The sequence below is a fragment of the Leuresthes tenuis genome, unplaced genomic scaffold, assembly GCF_036924035.1.
Source record: "Leuresthes tenuis unplaced genomic scaffold, fLeuTen1.0.hap1 SCAF_9, whole genome shotgun sequence".
Classification (NCBI taxonomy): Eukaryota; Metazoa; Chordata; class Actinopteri; order Atheriniformes; family Atherinopsidae; genus Leuresthes; species Leuresthes tenuis.
Window position 1 is genome coordinate 3511207 of NW_027325363.1, and position 13400 is coordinate 3524606.

Below are 13400 nucleotides of genomic sequence, written 5' to 3' on the forward strand. Positions count from 1 at the left end.
TTCATCACTTTTGACATAATTGGTTCTTTAATTGCATCCATGTGCCTTGTTTCATCTTCCCTTAACGACAGAAAAATGAAGGGCTCGGTTCAAGTAATCGCGCTCGAAACACTTTCTTTGTGTGGCACTTTTACAAGCCGGCAATGGAAGCCGATCACGGTAAATGTAAGCTGATTCGCCACACCGCTGCTCGTGAAACACTATTTTGGGTTCTGTCTTATTACACCATCTATGGCATTTGCAATTATATGTCCACTGATCTTTCGCCACAACTGGTGATTAAAATAAAAGTTGTAGAGCAGCCTGGTGTAATTCAGACAGAGCTGGCTTTAGCCTTAATAACAGACCCTGATGTCCTGCTGTCGCTGCGCTGGACAAACGCACAGCTGCTCAAATCCATTGTTCCTCCAGGTGCCGAATCCGTGCACATGTGCACAAAACCACACATGTCAACAAACATGCATTTCTGCTCCCAGTCACGGCAGTTTTGTGATGACAAATAGAGTAAAAATGATAGGATATTAAGAGAAGGTGTAAAGTTGAACAGATCATACAGTAAAGAATTTACTGTGATTTATTCCAACAGCATATGAATATAGGATAACTGGTTTTACTTTAAACTACTGCAATTACACAACTTGTTTCTGTTCACAATGGGCTGTAAAACTGGCTTATTTTACATTTAGTCCATGAATTCAAAAGGGAAGTAAAGAAAGGTAATTTTTTGGAGAAACCTGTTCTTGGTACATAGTGTATGGGTCCACAAACCGATTCTCCTCAGACATGAACTCTGGGTCAGCTGCTACAACTCTTCCCATGCATGGGCATATAATGGTCCATGATACATAGTAGAGGAGTGGATAATTCCAATTATCCAGTCTCTCTTCAAAACAAGAGTCCATTTTGGTTGTTCTACTCCTGTCTTATAAAGGCAGATGCATAGCGAGCACCTTCGGTCTGCATAGTTACAAATAATTTGAGTGCATGCGGTCAGCCTCAGAAGGACCCGGTGAACCCTTGCAGAGTGGTGATGATGATGAGCTTTACGTCACGCAGGCCGAACGGATGCAGAAACTGTGACTGGACTTTAATGACTAGTCTAAAGGCCAAGTCGTGGTTTCCACGTCGACGGACTGGTCAGGAGTTTGAGGACCTTCAAGCTGCTCTCTTGGGCTCAGCGACTGACGTCACAGTTTATGGGGCAGCTGTGGTGCTTTATGGAGCTGCATCACCACAGTGTGAAGCCACAAACCAAAAAAGGGGAATAGAATACTGCTAATCTTCAAACTCTTTCTTGTGTTTGCACTGTAAACTCGTGCATTTTTAAACTTTTGTCTTAATTTTAGATACAGTTGGGGTTGGAATCACGAGGTGTGCCACAGCAGAGGCTCAGCCTTTGTATGTGGTGTCTAAACGTTGACAGCGGAGTTACGGAGGCAACCTGAGTCGAAAGAAATTTACCACAGTGTCCACAGATCATTGATGTTAGCAGATGTTTACTCCTCCACCTGTCCTGCCTTCACTACTATCCCTCTCCTTCACACCTGCAGTTAGTGCAAAGATCCTTATCGCAGACTGAGCCAGCCAGGCGTGTCTCTTTGTTCGTCCCTGCTTACCCTCTCCAGTGTTTTTGTTAACCCTTGCCAGCTCTTTGAAGATTCCATGACAATCTTGAGTTATCACCTTAACTAAACAAGGTGAATGATAGGGGAACGGGACAGATGTATTTGAGTGAAAGAGTGAAGAGAGACTGGGTAAAACGCATGCATCTGCTTGCTAGATTGGAGCTAAAATACTGTAGCATCAATCGCTGCTAAATTAAAAAACAGAATTGTGGCTGTGCGTTTTTGTCATACAAATAACCAGAAGCTAACATCATAGCTGGAAACACAGAGGATCAAAGCCAGTAGAGGAACTTAAAAACCTCTTCAAAGTGAAAACTACAAAGGGAAAGTATGATTAACCATGTGAGAGTATCTGATGTGGTTGAAAAGCACGCTGGGTCCTGACTCATTTACTAGTCCTCAGTATGAAATGTTTTCTAAAAAAGGAAAGGTACCAATTACATCTCTGAACTAGCTCCTTCTCATGGTACCGCCCCTCCGTTTCCTTCCATCTCAGACTCTCTCTCCAAATCCCCGGACACCAAAGGACAGATCTGTCCCTATAAACAGCCACCATCTCCCGTGGTAATAAACAGAGGAGAGGATCTGGCTCTGGGCTCTGAAACGACAACAATGTCCATGTGGGATATGCACCCTGAGGACAGGCAGCCCCAAAATAGCAGTTTGATCTCACAGCCCTAACAGTGGAACTACCCCAGTGGGCAGTGATGAAGGTGAAGTGCTGTGGAATGATGCTTGAGGGTCTCATAATTATCCTTCTGATTCTATTACTGTACAATAACATCTGTAGCTCTGTAAAAACTGTGAGTGTGAATCATTCTGAGGTTTTGTGCCCATAGTAAAAGCATAATGGTGTTCTAGTTTTGAACCAGTGTGTAAAACGTGAACAGCAGCTCTAAATGAACAGCGGGTGTTACTGCTGGTAAGGACATTATGTGGTTACTTAGGTTTGCTCCTTTGCCAGTGAGAAAGTTTGTGATCATTGTTGTTTCTTTTGTTTATTGGCAGGATTTGGGAAAAGAATCATGAAGCTTAGTGGCACAAGGGCAAAAAAGGAACACCATATTTAGGCAAGGACTGTGATCCATTTAATTAAAACCGCAAACTACAGTATCTGCTTTGTTTTTGTCAATTGGGGACACACAATCTAAACCAAACTGGCAGCCAGATGGTCATTCATCTTTACTGCTAACAGACAACAATGTGCTCTGTGTGCAACTTGCTTTTTATCCTGCTTTTTATCCTGCTAAGGATGCACATGCAGTATATTCATTTTAGCTGTTTCTGGTAAAACCAAATCTTTGGGGTGAGAGGTTGAAAAACCTTGTAAGTCTGCAGATTCGGTGACTCTATTCCTATCTCAGATAGGAGTGTCACACCTTGCACGTTTGTGAGTGAGAAACCTTGAGTCCTGGCATTTATGATGTTGACCCAGCCTCCAAAAATCAAACACCTGCAAGATGTGTTGTTGCTGCTTGGTGTACCGTGTCCAGAAGAGATCGGTTCTATTTCATTATGCCACCACAACAACATTACACTCAGTGGAGAACATGTTTATTTCATACTGGGAAATAGGGCAGAACATCTGCTCCACATACAGCCCTCAGTGACCTTGGCTGAACAGATACTGTGACCTTCACCACTGGGAGTCCACTTGAATTATATCATACTCCAGCACTCATCTCGCATACCCCTACGTGCAGACTAACACACACTCACACACTGATGGACAGAGCTAGTAGAGCAGCAGCAAGTCTGCTGAGTCCAATCAAGTAACATGTGACTTATGTCACAAATCACACACGCGGCCATTAAACCGACAAAGTAGACAGAAATATTATCTTCCCATAACTCACACACACGGTTGTATCACATGATATCCTGACACCTATTGTTGGATACATGGGAGCTCGGGGAGGTGTGAGGTAGCTTTGCAGAGGGTAGATTGGTATGGGGTCTGTTTTACATTAGTCAGCCATGATCTGTGGCCTCCTGTGTCAGTGCAGCTCTCTGCTGTATTGATGGGTGCAGGGGTTACGACAGCAGAGAGAAAGGCTCGGCAGCCTGTTCCTCCACGGCTCCAACTCAGAGGGACATTAGGTCAGCATGCCCCCACCCCTCCTTTCTTTCCCCACAAGCTCTGAATTCCCCAATGAACAACACATTCCTCCCTCCCAGTCGCTGTGTTTACGACACGCCATCCTTTGAAGCAGCATGTGAGTGTTTGTGTACGTGGATGTGTGTGCGTGTTAGCCTTGAGCAACGGGTGAATATGTAAACGTTTCAGCATGACACTGTCAAAGCTGGACCGTGTGTTTGAGCTTGTTGTATGCATCCTGTGCTTGTGCACACCTGAGCAGGTACAATAAGGATTTACATCTGTAAGACAGCTGTTTCTTACATCGCTGAGTTGAAGGCGAAATCGAGGCCAGTTGAATTACACAGAAAGGCGAAGAGATGAGAGCGATGGGTGGAGGAGAAAGCTGTGACTCATCACCGAACTTGGGATGCACTGATTTTAAAAAGGCAGAGAGGAGAGAGGACTGGGTGTTGAGACAAAGAAAAACAAATGACCTGCTTTCTAATTAAAGCAGCCCTAAAGGAGAGGGTGGGGGTGTTAGGGAGATGAGGGGTGGCAGAGGTCAAAGCGAGCTGAGTCATTCCTTTACACCCATTTCCTGTGATTTGGGCACTTTGGGGACGGGCAGTAGGGTGAAGTTCTGAGTATGTTTTACGCAGTCCACCCTTTCAGTGCACTCTCACACGCAACCCCCTTTGAACTGACTGAGGTACATTCATGCATCGATGTGCATGCGCACACGTGTCCACACACAGTGCCTCGCAAAAGTATTCACCCCCACAGGCCTTTTTTACGTTTTGTGTGCCTTACAACCTGGATTTAAAATGGATGTTCAGGGAGTTTGTATCAACTGATCAGCACAACATGTCTGTAATGTCAGGGAGCAAAAAGCACAAGTATTCACCATCCCCCACCATCATAATGTCAAGACTTCGAAGAGAACCCTTTTGTAGCAGTTACAGCTTTCTTGGGGTATGGCTCTAAAAGTTTGACACATTTAGCCAGTGGGATTTCTGCACATTCCTCAGAAGAGAACTGGGTTCTGCTGGTGTTCTGCTTTAACTAGACCATATACATGCCATATAAATGCATCCCCTTAAGCAGCTTAAATGTTCCCCTAACAGTTTGCTTTGGGGGCATTTTCATGCTAAAATTCTTAATTTTATGGATGAATTTGCCCGTGTTTAACACCACTCCAACACACCACCATGTCTCACTGGGAAGATGGTGTTCCAGCATGAGGGGGGACTTCTTTCAGCATTAACGTTTTCTGGTCATTTTTCCATAAAGACCACTGCTGACAGTTTAAAAGGGTCCTATGCACAGATCTCTGCTGGAAAGCTTTGTAGCTCAGGGTTACCTTCTGAATGTCCCCCTGGCCTGGGCCATGAATTTTGGTGGTCTGTCCTTGATGTTCCAGGTTTGTTGTGTTTGTGTTTGTTGTGTTTGTTTGTTGTGGTGCCATAGTCTTTCCATTTTCTACTCTAATTGTGCTCCAAGGGTATAAATATAGTAGATATAAATGTTATAACCCAAATGTGTACTTCTCCAGAGCCTGGAGTTGATTGCCCTGGTTTCTTGGTGGTGCACCTTGCTGTGAGGTGCTGCAGACTCAGGTCTTTCATAACAGATGTGGATGTACTTACTGTAGATCGTGTCACTCTTAGATTGCAAATAGGGAGACTTAAAGGGGAACTCCGGTATTTTTAAACCTAGACCTTATTTCTGGCATGAAATACGATTATACAGAGAACAGTTTGGTGAAAGTCGGCGTCCTTCAGAAGATATTTAGATAACTGGAGATCCATATAACGGAGTGAACGGGGCTTAGAGGATGCAGCCTCTAAATAAGGCATTATCTGTCTTTATTTCACCAATACTTTAAGAAGAATGAATGAATGAACGCGTGCTATAGCTCTGTTAGCTCATAGCTGCCTCATATCCAAAAACTATAGAATCGTGTCTTTCCTTTCAGGCCAAAAAGAGACTTATCACAAACTTTTTCATTTCTGTGCTGGATCATGGGGATGTAATGTACACACATGCATCCTTGCAACACTTACATGCTTTAACTCCACCAGGAAGCACTGAGGTACACCACAACACTCAATCTTTGTATGTTTGCTAAAATTGAATAATCTAATTTGATTTCCTGCAGACTCAAACAATGGTATAGTTGTGTCTACAAACTATTCTGGGACTGCTTGCACCATTTCTTGAGATTAAAGCACTTAAACATATACAGAAAGCTACTGTCTTCACTTCTGTGACTTCATTCTTCTATTAGCTGTACTAAATTGGGGAAAAGTACGTTACTCCCTCTGCTTACAATTAGCTGCAGAAGCAGCAGCTAAATCTGAAGAAGCTGCTTTAATCCAATAAAATCAAAGAGGCTGTCATTAATTTAGATCCAGAAACATCAGGCTGCACATGTTATGGCTGATTATAATTGTGCCGTTTGACCCTTCGATGACCAATAGTGACCCCCTGATAGTCTCATGTTCTTCAGTTTTGATGATTTTGGTTGTAGTTTCTGTAATTTATTCACACAACACAAATATTCTGTAAATATGTTATTTAATGTACATAATTTGTGCTCTTTTGTGTAAAAAGTACCGGTCGAGCTGCGTCTGAACGCTCTTGTAAAAGAGATTTAAAATCATAAAAGCTGTTTTTTCCTGTATTTTTATTAAAACACTGATAGTAAGATAAGTCCAAACTTTATTTGGTATTCTTTAATATGAGGATGTGTTAATGCAAATGAGCAACGTTTGGGTTCTTGGGGGATTTTTTTTGTATTCTGGTCCATTCTTTGCCTTTTAGTCTCTTGGTTTCACATGTTATGTTAATGTAATTTAAATGTCTATCATCAGTGCTCTGCTCTGGTTATTCTTAGCGCCTCGCTTTTATTTCTGTGCTGTATTTTGGTTTAGTTCTGTTTGAGTTCTGGTGTTTTGTTTAAGCTAAAGTCTTTGTGTATTCTGTTTCAGTCTTCAGCGTTTGTGTTTGGTTTAGTTTAGTTTTATTCTGTGTGTTGATGTTCATGTTTCTCTTGAGTTTCTATTCCATGTTTGTTGACTGAGTTGAAGTTATTCTGTTCTTGTCATTTCCCCCAGATGTCCTCAGTTGTCTTGGTCTCGTTTCTTCGTCTCCACTCACACCTGTCTGTCAATTATTCACCTGTATTCACCTACTGATCAACCCTCCCAGTATTTCTGTTCTGTCCCCGCGGTCATTTCCCATTTCACAGTTTTCTTGATACGTAGCTTCTTTGTGCTTTGCTTTTCATTCAACTGGAGTTTATTCACATTTGGATTACAGCGACCTTTGTTTGACTAATAAAGACTTTTCGGTTCACTGTTCGTTTCCGTCCTGCTGTCTGCATTTGGGTCCACCTTCATCTCTTCCACGGTGGATCAAAACGTTTCTTTTTCCAGCAGAAAAACTTAACTTGTAAAGCAGGAGGTTTTTCAACACAAAAAGGCTCTGATTCAGCGGATCAACTCTTGTTGGCACTGCAGAAGTCCCTTTTTAAAGTCTTTTCATTCAGAGTTTTTTACTTTTTCCACCTCTACTTGCTCCAGATTAGTGTGTTCAGTTCTACACTCCTTCTCTTTCCTTAACACTAAGACATTGTTTGCCTGCATGGTTTCACTGTTTTCATTCACCTAAATTCTATAAATATCCCCCCTACTGCTTATTTTCCACAGTTTTTGGTGTTTGTCTGTTTTTCTCTACCTACACTCCCCGTTTCCTTTATTCGAACAGATTTATTAGACTTGACAACAGCTTTGGCATTCACATGCACTCATACAAACACATGCACTGACAAAAAGAGAATGGCAGTGACCAGGTAACAGAATCCAGACTTATCCAGTAGGAACTAATTCAAACCATCGTCTAACTCGGTGCTGTACTCAGGCCCTCTGGCACAGCTGAATCATAAAGACAAACTCTTAATGTTCTGAGAGCGACAGCACATCGCAGCTTCAGTAGTAAAGTCTGAGCACTATTTGGACGAAAACCAGTGAGAGCGATGAGCTTTTTGGCCACATTGATGATAAAGTGGGAGATAAAGCCACAGAGGTTCACTGTGACTGATTTTTTTTTTTTTTATTCACAACACCTGATGAACACATGTGACTTCATCACAGAGTGTGGTCCTCATTTTCTCTTAGATATACCCGCTGGTAGGTGCGGAGGCCATCTGCTGCAAAGAGCACCTACATGTAGATCTGATGCTGCCTCCCCGGCTCGGCCACCCAGGAGAACAGGATATGAACTAATACTTTACAGTACGGAATCATACTCCCCAGAGATTAAAAAAAGGACTCGGATGAGCCTGGAAGGCACCCAAAGGTCTGTCAACAGTCAATGCAAACTGACAGGAAAGTCCAACAGTAAGAGCAACAGGAAGAGGAAACTCTCCCCCACAACATCCTGGATGGCCTGCATATGTGTGACTGGATATTTTCAGACACTGCAAAGGATTTCTGTCTGATTTGTGTTTTGCAGCTGGTATTGACATGGCAGTTTTAGTATCTTGTTAGTGACTTAAAGATATCTGCTTTCCAGTTTACTTGAGCACACTAACACGCAGTGGATGGGAAAGTGACGCTGTTCCAATGACAGATATTTACGGCTTGTTTTGAACAGTAATATTGTCGGTATGCTGCTTCGGTTGTTTGTTTTTCGGGACAATTTGGCCCTGTTAACTGGGGCTGTGATCACGCTCTCAACACCTTGTTTGCAGAGCCCCATTGAAGCCTTCCTTTCCTTTCAAGTCTCATAGTCATCTAATGGTCAGAGTGTGTGTACCCAGACATCCTGAGTCACTTATGAAGCGGGTTTCTTTCTGTGGGAATGTTTGACCATATGTGCTGTGCTCCATCATTCATTGCTCATAAACAGTAGGAGCAGAGCCTGCGATGTAAAATAAACTAGGCACCACAACATGTCGCCGCTACCGTTAACTACCATGAAAACAACAACCACACGGTCAGATGAAAGGGCTGCGGCAAATCACACAAGTGCTCTGCTTATGTGTCACTGTCACTTTGATAGACAATCCTATAGGTTCTCACTTGTTTTATGGGCTCCACTGCAAGGAGGCTGCTTTCTGGCATGGTGGTACAGCTGTGGGATGTGGGATTTAGGCAGAGCCTTCCAGGTGAAGCTAGTAAATAACTACTGCTTTCTCAGACTCAGAGTGAGCTGTTGGAGTCTTTAATAGCCTGAAGTGAGCACTGAAAAAGCATTGTCTAGATAAACAAAAGGAGGGAAGTGTTTGTCACTCATCATGGGTGGCCACTGTCTATAAATAAATCCAAGATGTTCTAATTTCTCTTTCCTCATACTTTATGTGGCCATTTTCACCTTTTCACCTCAGCATTTACAGCCTCTTGATTCAATGTCTATTTCACATCCTCCGCTGTCTGCTCTGCTCTATCTGTCCGTAATCCTCCCTGCGAGTTTCAGTCTTTCTCTCTGAGACACACAGACATGGGTCTATTTGCTTGAATATCTCATTTCCTGTTTGGGGTGTGTATCCAACCCCTTGTTCTTGTGCCCAGCACACATCAAACACTCATGCTGCTCAAATGAGAAAAAAAAAAGCCAGAGAGGAGGATGCACAAAAAGCATAAAAATACGGAAATTATGGCTAAATTGGATATGAATTGTTGTATGGGGTGATTCAAGAGAGTCAGAATGAACATGTGGGGACACTGGGAAAGAAAATAATGATAGATGCCACTAAAAAAAACAAAAAGAAACTGGAAAAAGAGAAGGAAATTTAAAATGGTTAATTACCGCTCTGTCCACTGGCCAAATAAGGCAACAAGTGTGCCAAAAGCTGAGTTCATGCTGCAAGATGGCTTTTCATCCTTATCTAATTTCTAAGGAATGTGTGCTGTTTTCACTTCCCGTTGCAATTTGTTTTTATTTATTGTAATTATCTGTTTAGTCGGCCATTTTCTAAATTTCCTTTAACAAGCCTGTGGTGCCAGTCAACCAGGAAGGGGCCGCTTGGTATTAGCCATTAAAAAACTACTTCCATAGTCTGCTTCACATTTCCACTGTAAAGAACTGACTCCATTCAGGCTGTGTGTGGGCTGCTCAGGTATGGAATCTGTTTTTGAGTCTTATGAACTGAATTGTACATGTTAATTCACTGACTGACTGATTCTCTGCAACCTGACAGTTTTACAGTTTGATTTTGTTTAAAATAGTCTATTTGTTTTACTTCATATCATTCTTTTCCACTCCCTTGATGGGTAGCTGTTGTATCATTATTAAATGTATCGCACTGAACATTTTCCTATACAGTTCACAGCATATTTATGTGATTTTGTGCAATTATTCCTACAAATACGAAGACCAAATGTGTTGTGTGTATAATATCTTAAGCTAAGTTAGATATTTAGGTCTTGGGGCCTCTTTTGTGTAAAAATGAGTGCTGCTTTGTGTTTTAACTCAATAATCTTAAACTTAGCACGGAGAATTGATGATTAAATGTTTGCCCGGTTGAATGATAATACTGGTATATAATGAGCATTTAAAAGATGAAAAATACACAAAAATATAAAGTCAATTTGGATTTAGTTTCTCATGAAATACCTGCTCACTAGGACTTAAAATGTAGCTGATTTCATTGCAAGAACCGAAGGTAACAACCTTATTTTTTGCTTAAAACATCCCTGAAAGAAATGTAAACAGAAAGCTCAACAAAATATAAACACAAATGCGTTCTATACGCTCTTCCAGTCCCCACCCTAACCACTCCGGATACAAATCCAAGGAACACATAAGAAAAACAGACGAGGTTTTAATGTGAAAAGATTTTTTTGGGCAGGTATGCATCACGTGTCTTTTTCCAGTTACATGGAGTTTCCAGCTCCTGCAGGACAAATAACTTGACTGAACATGCTGTGTGTCATTGTAGGATGTTGCTTTACACTGACTGATGGCTAAGCTAATCAACACTGGGTCGCGGAGGCGAGACTTTTGTAATACTTTGTAATGCGAGCAATCACTACTCTTGGTGAGTCAGAGAGTATTTTAAATGCTGGCTTACTGTTGAGCAAAATGTCTAAACCAAGCACACGCTCGATGGATGGAAATAAGAAGAGAGGGTGGAGCTCAGGAGTTTTCAACACAATTTATCTTTTATTTGCCCTGCCTGCTAGACAAACACATGGTCCAAATAAGTGACCCCCCACAGACTCCCTGAAGTCAGGCGCTCATTAGTGACTTATTTGAACAGAGTGGAGCACGGGAGATTGTTGCTATTTCATCTTCAACAAAAGAACTGGCAACGTCTGTCATGACGATTGAGGGGGTGGAGTGAAACAGCTAGAAGGGGGTCCTAAACACCCACTATGCAAAGGTCTTATATGCTACAAGATAATAAATAGTAAAAGATCTGGAACAGGCCTATGTAACCATATACCACATGCACTCTGAGACCTCATCCTTCACTGGCTTGCAGCCCTGGAATGTCACTCACATTCCCCGAACCTTCATCCGTCTCTTCCTCTGGTTGCTCATATATCTCTGCGCTCCTCCATTTGTGTTTGTTTTAACTTTCTCAGGACCCCTCCAATGCTCATGCATCGTACACCCATGAGGACAGCAATTCCCCCCCTCCCTCTTCTTGGCAGGCAAAGTCTTCTCTACCACTCTCCTTCCCACACTGTCTCACCCACTCACTGTCTGCGTTTGCTCTCTCGTGGAGTTGAGGGTTTAATGTCAGAAAGTTTCCAATACATCTTGTTGTTTCCCCCACCATCCCTGAAGTGCTACTAGTAAAACCATCACAGGATTAGATGTGTTATGGCTCAGGAAAGTGGCGACTCATAGCTAATCTTACAGAGAGAAAGTGGACTCACAGTCTGAGGTAAGTATGTCTATGACAGGGGTCATAGTGAGTCACTCGAGTTTAGTCCACTTACCCCTCGCTGTGGGATGTCACTTGTGAGTCATGGGAGTAGACAGGACTGGGCTGTATCCTCTGTGACACATGCTTCTCCTCTCCTCCTCTCTTATTCTGTTGAACTTCTAACCCTAATCACCCAGAACCCAAATACACTAAACCACAAACCTAACTCTTAAAACTCTCTGGTAAACAAAACAGATGCCCCACTCCTGACTCCACAGAGCTATTTGATAACAGGCCGTCAAGGCCCAGGGGGGGAAAAAAGGAGTTCTAGGTTGGATGTGTTTCTGCTTAAGGTTGCGTGATGTTTTTCAAACCACTTGTGCCAGGCTGGAGTGCGTCAGATGCCATGTGTGACTGTGTGAGTGAGTAAAGTTGTGGGGTTGTGCACCTGTGCCATGTCCCCTCATTGCTTTTATTTGTGGTTGGTCAAGTCCAACACAGATGGCAGGAAACTTCCACTCCAACATCCTCAAGCCGTGGGACATCTGAAAGACGGCCAAAAAGAGTTGTGACTATGGCTGCAGTGTAGTGTAAGGGAAGCCAATACTTTAATAAAGCAAGAACTCTTCCATTAGACATAGATTTAAGGCTATTTTTAGAAATTAAAGTCATACTTGCAGACATGCCAGAGGAATTCCCCACCACATGAAACATTTATTCAATCATTCATCACACTCATCCACCTCAAATTTTTCCCGGTGAATTCACATGAATAGAATTCACTCTTATCAGCAGTGTCTACAAACCCAACCAGTTTAGCTGCTAATGTCACGGGTATTTCCAAAGACAGTATTAGAACAAAAAGTCTACATATGGTGTGGGTATTTCATAGATATACATCAGTGATGGCATATACTGACCCCTGCTGGTTAATACATTAGAAGAGCTCAAAAAGAAACAAGTTTGCACCCTGGTGTTGAAATAGTATGATTATTGTGTCCACCTACACACACTTTGCTGTAATTTATACTAATGCAACAACAAAGAAAGATACTGATGACTGAAAAACAAAAGCAACCCATTGTATCTTTGTATTTGGCTTCCAAGCAGTCAGACTTTCTTGTAATCTTTTTAAGTGATCTTGAGCAATAGTAATAAAGGCTTTCTTAAGGTCTTCCATAGTTTTTCATTATGGACTTAGCAAAGTTGTCTTTTTTTTTAGTAGCATCTTTTCTTTCATCTTATATTACCTTTTAGGTGCATCAACTAAAATCTCGAAGATAACACAGTTTAACAGGCAACATTTTAACCAGCAAGGTGATTCCAAAAGAGCTATTAGCTGAAAACTTGGCATATCTCAGCATGGTGTGCAGTGTGTCCTTAAAACATTTGAGGAAACTGGACAAGTGGAGACAAAAGAAGAAGTGTCAGGCCTAAAAAAACTATCTACAGCAGATGAACAGGATCTGAAAGTGATGTCCTTAAGAGAGAGGAAAAAATCCAGCTGTGACCTGACAGGACCTGAGAGATGCATCTGGACCTTCAGCTGATCCATCTACTGTTGGCCCAAGCCTCATCAGAAATGGTCTCCATGGAAGGGTGGCTGTCAAGAAGCCGTTCTTAAGGAAGGGAAACAGGGAGAAAAGGCTGAGCTATGCCAAATGACACAAGAAGTGGACTGAAAATCAGTGGCAACAGGTCTTATGGAGGGATGAATCCTCCCCAGAGCCCGGACCTCAACATTATTGAAGCAGTGTGGGATCATCTGACAGAGAACGGAACAAAAGGCAGCCCACATCCAAAGAAGAGCTTTGGG